The 12,715-nt window shown below is 57.9% G+C and overlaps 1 protein-coding gene across 8 annotated transcripts in view; it reads right to left on the minus strand.

Annotated features, from left to right (window-relative positions):
• RGS12 (regulator of G protein signaling 12) overlaps window positions 1-11,467 on the minus strand; it is a 170,127-nt gene extending 158,660 nt beyond the window's left edge. For all 8 annotated transcript variants that reach the window (XM_035294238.3, XM_078367649.1, XM_078367646.1 and 5 more), the window contains exon 1: window positions 11,371-11,467. The gene's annotated coding sequence lies outside the window, so the exon portion shown is untranslated. The remainder of the gene's footprint in view (window positions 1-11,370) is intronic.
• Between the last annotated feature and the right edge of the window lie 1,248 nt (window positions 11,468-12,715).

Raw genomic sequence — 12,715 nt, forward strand, 5'->3', positions numbered from 1 at the left:
CCCCACAGCTGACGGGACTTTCTGATTCCAGAAACAAACACTAGTTCAGTATGTTTCAGGCACTGAAGGTCAAACCTCAGCTCTTCCTTTCCGTGTGTATTTCACTTTCGCTTGATATTTACTTCTGTGTGTGATTTTTAAATCTGCACAAAGTGAAACGGTAAATGGAGTTGCCAGATTTAGCAAAAACAAAAGATACCCAGTTAAATGTGAATCTCAGATATATGACAACCGCTTAGTATGAGCACACCCCAAATGCTGCACAGCAACACTGGACCTGGCAGGTCTAGCCCTGGAGAGAGAGGCTGTGTTTCAACCTGGCTCATTCCAATGTCCACATTCTTCTCCTCCTCCTCCTTGTGCCCCATCAGCTCGCCTTGACATGTCACCTCTGTGCCCCCTACCCCTTCATTCCCTCACACCTGCTTCCTTGGACAAAGCCCACAGTGGTAGGTAAAAGACAGGAGAGGACAGGTACAGCCCGGACCCCAGCCTCCCTCTCCATCCCCAGGCCTCAAACCCCAGCCTCCCTCTCCATCCCCAGGCCTCGGACCCCAGCCTCCCTCTCCATCCCCAGGCCTCGGACCCCAACCTCACTGTCCACCCTTGGGCCTCGAACCCCAGCCTCCCTCTCCATCCCCAGGCCTCGAACCCCAGCCTCACTATCCATCTTCGGGCCTTACACGCTAGCCTCCCTCTCCATCCCCAGGCCTCAGACCCCAGCGTCCCTCTCCATCCCCAGGCCTCAAACCCCAGCATCCCTCTCCATCCCCAGGCCTCAGACCCCAGCGTCCCTCTCCATCCCCAGGCCTCGGACCCCAGCGTCGCTCTCCATCCCCAGGCCTCGGACCTCAGCCTCCCTCTCCATCCCCAGGCCTCGGACCCCAGCCTCCCTCTCCATCCCTAGGTCTTGGACCCCAGCCTCACTGTCCATCCCCAGCCACAGACCCCAACCTCACTGTCCACCCCCGGGCCTCGGACCCCAGCCTCACTGTCCACCCCCGGCCTCGGACCCCAGCCTCACTGTCCACCCCCGGGCCTCGGACCCCAGCCTCACTGTCCATCCCTGGGCCTCGGATCCCAGCCTCACTGTCCACCCCCGGCCTCGGACCCCAGCCTCACTGTCCACCCCCGGCCTCGGACCCCAGCCTCACTGTCCATCCCTGGGCCTCAGATCCCAGCACTGTCCACCCCCGGGCCTCGGACCCCAGCCTCACTGTCCACCCCCGGCCTCGGACCCCAGCCTCACTGTCCATCCCTGGGCCTCGGATCCCAGCCTCACTGTCCACCCCTGGCCTCGGACCCCAGCCTCACTGTCCACCCCCAGCCTCGGACCCCAGCCTCACTGTCCATCCCTGGGCCTCGGATCCCAGCCTCACTGTCCACCCCTGGCCTCGGACCCCAGCCTCACTGTCCATCCCTGGGCCTCGGACCCCAGCCTCACTGTCCATCCCTGGGCCTCGGATCCCAGCCTCCCTCTCCATCCCAGGGTCCTGACAGACCTCTTCTTAACCCAAAACACCCCAGAAAGACTGAAATCAATTTTTCTCATCAACAAATGGTACTTATATCCAGCCTCCTACATGCGATTCTCCTGGGCACTGACACCTGGTCATCCTCTACAAGATCCGAGGGAAAAGACAGGCAGGGTTCCATCACTGCTTTGCGCATTGACTGGGCCTGAAGGGTTGCTTTTGCTCTTAGTATCTTACTGACTCTCAGAAAGACAACAAATCGCTGCCCACATGCACAGTACTGTGTGCCTCTTCAGCACCAAGCGTGTTAAAGACAAGCCATACACAGGTCCTGCCCACAGAGCAGCCGGGGACAGACCCTGTGTACAGAGGAGAGCAGCCCACAAAGGCTTCTGGGGCCTAAAGCCCGGTGCCCTCATGACCTCCTCACATGGCTCCTCACCACTCCCAGGTCTAGGCAGGGTGTAGTGGGGCAAATGGCAGCCCCAAAGATATCAGGGCCCAATCCCCAGAAGCCGTGAATGTGACCCTATTTGGAAAAGGATTACGTTAAGGATCCTGAGACAAGGCAATGATCCTGAATTTCCCAGGTGGGTCCTAAATGCAATCACAGGTGTCCATAAAAGTGGGAGGCAGAAGGGAGACCCAGGTGCAGAGAAGGCCACATGGGGACAGAGGCAGGGACTGGAGCAATGCAAACATAAGCCTGGCAATGCCAGGAACCCTGGCAGCTGGGAGAGGCAGGAAGTGTCTCCCCTAGAGTCTTCGGAGGGACCACAGCCCTGTCACACCTTGACTTCAGACTTCAGGTCTCCAGAACTGTGACAGGACCAAGTGCTGCTGGGCTAGCCCCTTGCTGGTGATAATTTGTGACAGCAGCCACGAGAACTCCTAGGAGGGGTGGGCCCGGGCAGTCCTCCTCCTCCCAGGGTCAACTGCCCCAGCCTCTCAGGGAGGCAGCTGGCTGCTAAATGCTGGAATCCATAGAGCTGTCCCTCTTCTACACAGTCCTCTACTAACTCCCAGGCTGGACTCCAGGCCCCTGGGGTACATGGGGCTCTGGCGAGGGAGGGCAAGCCGGCCCTTCCCCTTGCCTACAGAGCCTCCACGGCACTCCGGCTCAGCAGAGCCCACGACACTGCCACCTCCCGCATCCTGGCATGCACTCAGGTCTGGTGGGGCCAGACCTGGATGCACTGAGTGAAGGCCCGGGCGCCTCCAAGGCTCACACCTGTTCCCGGCAGCCACCGTGCAAGCCTGCGGTGATAGCACCAGCACCATCGCTAATGCTGACTGGGATTCCCACATGTCCGCCACTGCTCCTGACCGTTTTCCGTATCATGCTATTTAAACCTCCCAACGACCTTATTATTAACCCTATTTTATAGTCCAACTGCAGCACAGGTTAGCAAAGATTGTGGGGGTGAGGTGTGGACCACAAAGCAGTAGCCGCAGGCCGGGTTGTGCCTTTCCTCCCACCCTCAGTGAACCCGGAGGAGCCCCAGCCTGGCAAACTTGCGCAGGGTCCAGGGGTCCAGGGATCATGGGCCTCTGGAAAGTCAAGGAAGAGCCCAGAGGCCCTAACCTTACAGTGCTCCAGTCAGAGGAAGGCAATAAAGGACGCACAGTCTCTCTGCCCCCCGCTAGTCAGGTTGGCTGACCTATCTAATAAACGCATCTATTCAAGGCTAACACTTAAGATACAGATGGTCAAGCATTGTTAGCGGAAGAACTTCCTTTTCGCTGGAGCATTCATTCCATGATCACTCGAATTCTCCATGTCAGAAACAAGCAAACTGCCAAAGACCAATGGCTGGCTACCAATCAAAGTGTCAGCAGCTCTATCCATAAGTTGACAAAGTCTCCTACATTCTCCCATGCTGCTAAATCAAGTTCCAGCCAGACACAAAATACAAAAACCAACTCTGGAAGGTCCTGGAGAGCTATGAAAAGCAGACAGAAAATGGAGGGGAGTTGTCCCCTGAAAGGAGGGAGCTGTACCAACTAAGACATGCATTTCTAAAAATGGCAAGAGCGAGGTAGAAGCTGTGATCCTCCCAGCTTGCAGAGTCCAAGATAGGGCTTGGCGAGGGCAGGGTGGCTGAACAGTGAGGGGTATATCTCAGAAAGGAGGTCACTGGGGAAGAGGCATCCCTGAAATCGGTTAGTAAATTCTGCCTAGGTTCCTGGCCAGTGCTGAGCCATCCACGCACAGAGGGACCCCAGAGCCCAGCAGAAGGAGGCAGCCGGAAGGTCAACAGCACCAAGTAGAGACTGCAGCAGAGATGTTCACTTGAGTCCAGACAAATTAACTTCCAGAAAAAAAATCAAGACTCTGCAGAAAAAAAAAAAAAGTCACTGCAATTATCATCTACAATGTCCAGTACACCAGCAAACAGGACTAAGAAACAGGAAGATGTGACCCACAGTCAAAAGAAGCCAACAGAAATTGATCCTGAGATAACGCAGCAGGGAAGAACTTTAAAGCTGCTACTATGTGTCTGAAGATTTAATGACAATATGATCATAATTAACAAATGGCATAGCGGAGAAATGAAACCTGTAAAAAATAAGTGAAAATTCTAGAAATAAAAACTACTATAACTGAAATTTTAAAATTCACTAAACAAACATAATAGCAAATTGAAGATGGTGAAAAATTACATATCCAAGAAATTCAACAAACCCTGAGCAGGACAAACACAAAACAAACCCTCCTAAGAACACCACAGTCAAACTGCTAAAAGCCAAAAGTCCCGAGAGGAGCTGGAAAGCACATCGCCACATAACACAAAGGAGCCACACAGATACAATAATGACTGACTTCTTAGAAACAACAAAGGGGCAATGTGACGAGACTGTGAAAAAAAATGAAATGAAAGGTAAAAATTGCCAGGTGTAGGGGTGCATGCCTGTATTCCCAGCTACTCAGGAGGCTGAGGCAGAGGGACTGCTTAAGCCCAGGAGTTCGGAGCTGCGGTGAGTATGACTGCACCACTGCACTCCAGCCACTGCACTCCAGCCACTGCACTCCAGCCACTGCACTCCAGCCACTGCTCTCCAGCCACTGCACTCCAGCCACTGCTCTCCAGCCACTGCTCTCCAGCCACTGCACTTCAGCCTGGGAAAAAGAGCGAGATTCCATCTCTTAAAAAAAAAAAAAAAAAGAAAAAGAAAAAAAGAACAAACATCAAAGAGATCAACAAGATGAGAGAAAAAAGAGAATTAGAGGATCAACCTAGCAGGTCCAACCTCTAAATAAATGTGCCAGAAAGAGAAAATGGCAAAACTCAAAGAAAATTATCTTGGAAATTTAAAAACTTCTATCCTCAGACTGAAGGGGCTCACTGAGTGCTCAGCATGATAAATGGAAGCAGATGCCATCATCAGGATTCTCATAACACTGAGGGAAAAAAGCCACTTCTATGAGCTTGTGGCAGGAGAGATGACACACAAAAGAACTGAAATCAAAATGACATCAGACTTCTCAACAGCCTGAAACCAAATGCAATGAAGCAACATTTTCAAAATCCTGAAAAAATAATTGTCAGTCTAAAATTTTATACCCAGCTAAATGAATAGGTAACCGGAGAGTAAAATAAAGATGTTTTCTAAATCAAGGACAAACAAAAAATCTATGTGATGTTTCTTAGATATCAAAAGAGTAGGACTTCAGCAAAACAAGGAGTGAGCCAAGAAGTCAGAGAAGAGCGGGACCCAGCACGTAATGAGTCCCACAGATGGAGGACAGCACAGGGAAATGCAGTGACAGCAGCACAGCAGGTCTCCTAGAGACCAGGGCAAACAGGAGCAGGGAGAAGGCTCCACCCACAAAGGGGTGGAGATAGGACTAGCGTCCTACATGTAATGAAAAGCAAACCATTCTGATAGGTGGGTGATTAGAGGATGCTAATCCACAGGGCTGTGTGACAGGACCTGTGCTCAGGTCACTCCTTGGCTCAATAATGAGCAATGCATAGTCACACACGAGCAAGGACTGTTGATTTCACCAAGAACAGTGATGTGACTATGATGGGACACAGAGGAACATGAAGACTGACGAGACAGAGGAGAGCTAAAACTTCCCTAGGCCTTTGGGAGAAATAAAAAATATATATCTAAAACAAACTTTAAAAGAGCAGCTGAAACAGCAGTAAATGCCTGAGAAAACAGAGCATTTAGGTTACCCACCTAGGGCCAGGCAGGGCAGGAGAATGCCTACAACTGGATGTTTCAAACCACGGACTCAGCCCTTCTCCAGGCATGCTGAAAGGACAACTAAGATCACTGCTAAGGGACACAAAGATGTAGGAAAGTATATTTGAATAGAGAGAGAGAGAGAGAGAGAGAGAGAGAGAGAGAGAGAGAGAGTGTGTGTGTGTGTGTGTGTGTGTCAGATATCACCATGATTACAGGCTTGGAGACAGCAAGTCCATGGAAAAGCAGTAAGGAAAGAAAAACAGAAAGGACAGACTAGATGCTTCTTTTCTCTTTCATTGAAGTCCAGACCTTAAAAGATACGGAGGAAGGGGACTTCTAACACAAGAGTTCTTTGCCTAGAGCGTGTGGCAAGAGGCTCCTTCATTGAAGAGTCTAGGCAACTTCTGCAACAGTGATCCCCAAAAACCACAGGTAAAACTGCATGAGTACGTGTGTAGAGTATCTAGCTTGGGACTGGTAATGACCCCACCTCCTAAAAAGGCACAGCACAAGTGACCTCCCACAACCTCTCGACTGGGGCTTGCATCCTGAGCAAGGCTTAGCTTCCTTTCCAGGACACCTGTTCCAGGATAGCTCCCACCTCTCCCCAGGGCAGGGCAGTGAAACCACAGGGGCCTTCCCTGGACAGACCCTGCCTATCCTGGGGAAGATGCGTGAGATGGCTGCTCCTCGCACACAACAGGAAAAGTTAAGTCATTTCAAAGATGAAGGGAGGAGCCTGCTGTATGCTGAATGGAGGTCCCCAAAGAAATCCAGGCCCTAATCCCTGGGACCGTGAAAGTTATATGGCAATAGGGATCTGCAGATGTGAGTAAACTAAGGCTCCCAGAAGGAGGACATTATCCTGGACTTTTAAAAACAGCATTGGAAGACGGAGGCTAGACGTGGTGGCTCATGCCTGCAATCTCAACTCTTTGAGAGGCTAAGGCAGGAGGATCACTTGAGGCCAAGAGTTCGAGATCAACATGAGCAACACAGTGAGACCCCATCTTTAAAAAAAAATTAACTGGGCATGGTGGCACATGCCTGGGGTCCCAGCTACTCAAGAGGCAGGATTCCTCGAGCCAGGAGTTCAAGGCTGTAGTGAGCTATGATTGTGCCACTGCACCCCAGCCTGGCAAAGTGAGACTCTGTTTCTAAAAAGAGAAAAAAAAGAAGAGGAGGAAGACAGCAATGTGACAATGGAAGCAGGACAGGAGCCAGGAGCCAAGGAATGAGGCCAGCCCCAGAAGCTCTTGGCAGGGAGGATGGTCCTTCTCCAGCCCCAGAAGCTGACAGCAGGGTGCGGGGCTGGGGGCAGGGAACGGTCCTCCTCCGGACCCCAGAAGCTGACAGCTGGGTGCGGTGGTGGGGGGACGGTCCTCCTCCGGCCCCCAGAAGCTGACGGCGGCGTGTGGCAGGGGGGACAGTCCTCCTCCAGCCCCCAGAAGTTGACCAGGGAGGGCAAACAGGTTCTTCTCCAGTGCCTTGGGAGGGAGCATGGCCAACCCAGGACACCACAGTTTCAGTCCCTGAGGCCTAGCCTCCAGAACTGGGGGGAATAAACTTCCACCTTTTTCAGCCACTAAGTGATTGGTGCTTTGTCACACAGCAATAGGAAACTCATACAACTGGGAAGTGAACTGTTTCTGGAATTCCACCAAATTCAAATAAAATGTAAAATGCTCTGAGGATTTTGTGAACTTGAAGCCCTCCTTGTGTTAATAAACAACCTAATGGGTTGTTTATTCCTTCAGCCTATTTTTTTGTTTTTGTTTTTGAGACAGAGGGGTTTTATTTTTTGTTTTGTTGAGACAGAGTTTGCTCTTGTTGCCCAGGCTGGAGTGCAATGGCGTGATCTTGGCTCACTGCAACCTCTGCCTCCCAGGTTCAAGGGACTCTCCTGTCTCGGCCTCCCTAGTAGCTGGGATTATAGGCACCCGCCACCATGCCCAGCTAATTTTGTATTTTTAGTAGAGATGGGGTTTCACTATGTTGGCCAGGCTGGTCTCGAACTCCTGACCTCATGTGATCCACCTGCCTCAGCCTACCAAAGTGCTGGGATTACAGGCATGAGCCACTGCACCTGGCCCAGCCTTACTATTTTGCTTGGCCCGTCTCAAAGATAACGGTCCAAAGACAATGTGATCTGCACACTGCCAGCCAGGCCCTCGGAGCCCACCTCCATCAGCCTGGAGTGCTGCCTTCCAGCAGCCATTGCCTGTCCTTCATCTCCTCCTCCCCTAGACCTTCCCACAGCAGCAGCTGGGCTGGCTGGGGCACCAGCTGTCACATCTGGTCCCTCACCACCTCCAGGACCTCACTGTGTCCCAGCTGTGTCCCAGCTCCCAGAGCCACGGGTCTCCTCGGCCTGGCCACCTCTTCTTCCCCGAGATCCTCATCCTAAACAGGCCAGAAAGGAAGCCAGCCCTCGCCCCTGGGTCCCCTCCTCTTCGAAGTTCCCGTCCAGTGCCTCCCTTCCACCTCCTGACCCGCCCCATGACATGCCCTCAGGCCACACTAGCCCTGCCCTCTCTGGAGAACGCCACAGGTCAGCACCACACGTTCAGCCCAAGCCCAGGGGCCTTTCCTCCGCCCCTGTCTTTGTCAACCTCCCTGAGACCTCCAGCCACTGCTGCCCTGTCGCTCCTCCCTCTGCTCTGCCAGTCGTAGAGCATCCCCATCGTTGCAGTCACCAGGACTACAAATGTAAGCTGGTCTGAGGGCAGGTTCCAGCCTCAAGAGACCTCGGAGACAAGGCTGGACTTGCAGTTTTCAGAAAAACCCCGGACAGGCGTGCACCAAGTGATGCAGCCCCATCCCCGGCGTGCAGGCTCAGCCACCCCACTGCCCTTGCCCAAGCCCCTGCCCTCAGCCAACGCAGCTTTCCCCATCTGTGGAGCATTGAGCTGAAGTGCCATGCAGGGCCTGCGCACTCGATATCCATCATCTCAAGTCCCCAAAAGCACTGACCACAGTGGACATTTTTATACCACTTGTTCAGGGTAAGAAACGCTGTGACAATTACTTCCTAAAGCGAAATACAAACTGGTTCTCTCTTACTCAGAATCACTTTGCCCTCCCCACACCGCCTTCTCTAGGGGCAGGCCTCAGCCCCTTGGAAGACCAGCAAGACCCTATCCAACCAGCCGTCCCTGCCCACAGCCACCTCTCCCGCCCTCCCTGGTAGTCTCCTTGCTGTGAATGGTGGGGCTGCTGCCTCACCTGGGGAGGCCCCCCCAGGGCCCCTTCTGTGCAGGCCTTGCTGGCCATCCTGCAGGTCCCTGTGGCCTCAGAAGGGCCCTCCGCAGGATGGCATGGACCACGCCAAGGGCTTCAGACAAAGCCACTCTCAGCCCTTTTGCAGCCCCAAAGACAGGTGTAATGAGGAAACTCAGGCACAGAGAAGGTGGTCACCTGCCAGAACACATTCCCAGCAAGTGACCACGCAGGTGAGAGGCCAAGTGGTCCTCTCTGTCCACACTGCACGGCTCTGGGCCCCTCTCTGCCCACACTCCATGGCTCTGTCTACACTCCACAATCCACATTCCATGGCTCGGGGCCCCCCTCTGTCCACACTCCACTGTCTACACTCCACGGCTCTGGGGTCCCTCTCTGTCTACAATGCACCGCTTTGGGACTCTGTCCACACTCCACGGCTTGGGGGCCCCCTCTCTGTCTACACTCCACAGCTCAGGGCCCCTCTGTCTACAATGCACGGCTTTGGGACTCTGTGCACACTCCACGGCTCGGGGTCTCCCCTCTGTCTACAATGCACAGCTTTGGGACTCTGTCTACACTCCACGGCTCTGGGCCCCCTCTCTGTGTACACTCCACGGCTCTGGGCCCCCTCTCTGTCTACACTCCACAGCTCAGGGCCCCTCTGTCTACAATGCACGGCTTTGGGACTCTGTGCACACTCCACGGCTCGGGGTCTCCCCTCTGTCTACAATGCACAGCTTTGGGACTCTGTCTACACTCCAGGGCTCGAGGCCCCCCCTCTGTCTACAATGCACGGCTTTGGGACTCTGTCTACACTCCACGGCTCTGGGCCCCCTCTCTGTCTACACTCCACGGCTCTGGGCCCCCTCTCTGGTTACACTCCACGGCTCGGGGCCCCCCTCTGTCTACACTCCATGGCTCTGGGCCCCCTCTCTGGTTACACTCCACGGCTCGGGGCCCCCCTCTGTCTACACTCCAGGGCTCGGGGCCCCCTCTGTCTACACTCCAGGGCTCGGGGCTCCCCTCTGTCTACACTCCAGGGCTCGGGGCCCCCTCTGTCTACACTCCACGGCTCGGGGCCCCCCTCTGTCTACACTCCAGGGCTCGGGGCCCCCTCTGTCTACAATGCAGGGCTCGGGGCCCCCCTCTGTCTACACTCCACGGCTCTGGGCCCCCTCTCTGTCTACACTCCACGGCTCTGGGCCCCCTCTCTGTCTACACTCCACGGCTCTGGGCCCCCTCTCTGTCTACACTCCACGGCTCTGGGCCCCCTCTCTGTCTACACTCCACGGCTCTGGGCCCCCTCTCTGGTTACACTCCAGGGCTCGGGGCCCCCCTCTGTCTACACTCCACGGCTCTGGGCCCCCTCTCTGGTTACACTCCAGGGCTCGGGGCCCCCCTCTGTCTACACTCCACGGCTCTGGGCCCCCTCTCTGGTTACACTCCACGGCTCGGGGCCCCCTCTCTGGTTACACTCCACGGCTCGGGGCCCCCCTCTGTCTACACTCCACGGCTCTGGGCCCCCTCTCTGGTTACACTCCACGGCTCGGGGCCCCCTCTCTGGTTACACTCCACGGCTCGGGGCCCCCCTCTGTCTACACTCCACGGCTCTGGGCCCCCTCTCTGGTTACACTCCACGGCTCGGGGCCCCCTCTCTGGTTACACTCCACGGCTCGGGGCCCCCCTCTGTCTACACTCCAGGGCTCGGGGCCCCCTCTGTCTACACTCCACGGCTCGGGGCCCCCCTCTGTCTACACTCCAGGGCTCGGGGCCCCCTCTCTGGTTACACTCCACGGCTCGGGGCCCCCCTCTGTCTACACTCCACGGCTCGGGGCCCCCCTCTCTGTCTACACTCCACGGCTCGGGGCCCCCTCTCTGGTTACACTCCACGGCTCGGGGCCCCCTCTCTGGTTACACTCCACGGCTCGGGGCCCCCCTCTGTCTACACTCCACGGCTCGGGGGCCCCCTCTGTCTACACTGCACAATCGCGGCACCGCGGCTAGACGAGCCCAGGTCGCAGCAGTGAGTCCGGAGTTGGGTGTCTGGAGCCAGCCTCTGCCCTAACAAAGCCGCCGCTCGTGGAGTCCGACGAGGGAACCTGGACCCGCCAGCGCCGTCCGGGCCGCGTTCCCGGCGCGCCTGGGCGCTCCTCGCCCGCGGGACCCGCTATCAGGCATCGCCCCCGCAGGTCCCCCCGAGGACCCCGGCGGGCCTCACAGCGCGGGCCCGGGGAAGCCGCGCACCCGCCAGGCCAGGAGGCCTCGCAGGCCCGCGCCCCCCGCCCCCCGCCCCGCGCTGGGCCCGGGACCAGGAGCCAGAGTCGGGGGGGCGAACAAAAGGCAGGGCGGGCGGGCGGCGACCCCGAGGGGACCGGGGATGGCCGGGCGGTGGAGGGCGCGGGAGCGCGCCCCGGAGGCGAAAGAAAGAGCGGGGGCGGCGCGCCCGTCCCCCGCCCCGGCCCCGCACACCTACCGGGCCGCGCCGCTCGCTCCCGCTCCGGGCGCTCCGGCCCGCGCCACCGCCCGCGCGCGCAACGGTCGCCTCAGCAGCCGCCGCCCGCCCCGGGGTCGAGGCGGGGGCGGGGCGGGGGGCGGGACAAGACAGGGGTGGGGCCGGGAGGGGAGGGGCGTGGGGCGTGGGGGCGGGGCCAAGGGACGGGGCGGGGTTGGGCGTGGAGGGGCGGGGCCCGGGGCGGGACGAGGGCCTGCGGTCAGTACAGCGTGGGGAAGCGGGGGATGGGAAGAAGCGATGGGCGGGGCCTCCACGGCCTGGGGCGGGACTTCCGTCTCGGGAGCGGCGGCCCCGGTACGCCGGTGGTGGCCTCGCTCTGGGCCGGCCCGGGCGCTGGGAGCGATCGCGTTCCTGGGAGCTGGTTTTCTCTGCCTCCGCCCGCCCGGGACGCCCTGCGAAGGGCAGGTCGGTGTGGCCGGAAGGAGCCGCCCCTGCCTGGGCTGTCCCGGTCCTTCGCCGTCGGCGTCCGAGGAAGGGCCGCGGTGCCCGGGAAACCTCGGTGTGAGGAGTCAGGCCCCGGCGCCCCGGCGTTTCGGCCGGACAGATGCCCGGAGTCTGGCCGCAGCCTCGGGGGCGGCTTAAGTCCCTCAGCGAAGCCACAGGGACAGCCAGGAAGGGGCGTTCCCTCCGGGCCCCTGCACGCCCGCGAAGGCAGCTCGGTGACTGCGGCGTCCAGCGGGCCTGCACCTCCCGGAGCGCGGCAGCAGCGGGGGCGGGACCCGAGGGAGGCACCGCCGGCCCGAGAGGGGGAGCTGCCCGCCCCGGCGCCGCCGCCGCCTTCACCCCTCAGGCCGGGGTTCCTGCCTCACCCTCGTGGTGTTCTCCTTCCCCGGTGCTGGGTCTTCCTTCCCGCCCTTCCCCTTCTCTCCCGCCTTCTCTTTCCCTGTTCACGCTCAGGCCCGGCGGCCCGCGCAGGGACCCGGCCCCTCTCTTGCTGGCCTCCCTCCTGTCGCCTGCCTTGATGGACTCAAAACTCTTCCTCCCCGCCCCCTAGTTTCTTGGCAGCATCTGGTCTTGTGTGATTACTTCGGATCCCAGGAGGAAACCGATGGCTTTCTCAGTGGGACAGTTCGAGTCCAACGAGGCTCCCGCTGGCAGAGGCGGAGCGGGGAAGCCACAGGGCGGTCAGAACTGGGACAGGTCACAGCAGGGAGGGGACAGCCAGAGAGGAAGAGAGCGCTAAACAGGAGCTGTGACCTGTGGCCAGGGGACACAGCCAGCCCTTGTGACCCAGCAGAGAGAGCCAGGGAAGAGACCCGGCGCCGTGGCTCACGCCTGTAATCCCAGCACTTTGGGAGGCCGAGGT

This window comes from Callithrix jacchus, chromosome 3 (genome assembly GCF_049354715.1).
Source record: "Callithrix jacchus isolate 240 chromosome 3, calJac240_pri, whole genome shotgun sequence".
NCBI lineage: Eukaryota > Metazoa > Chordata > Mammalia > Primates > Cebidae > Callithrix > Callithrix jacchus.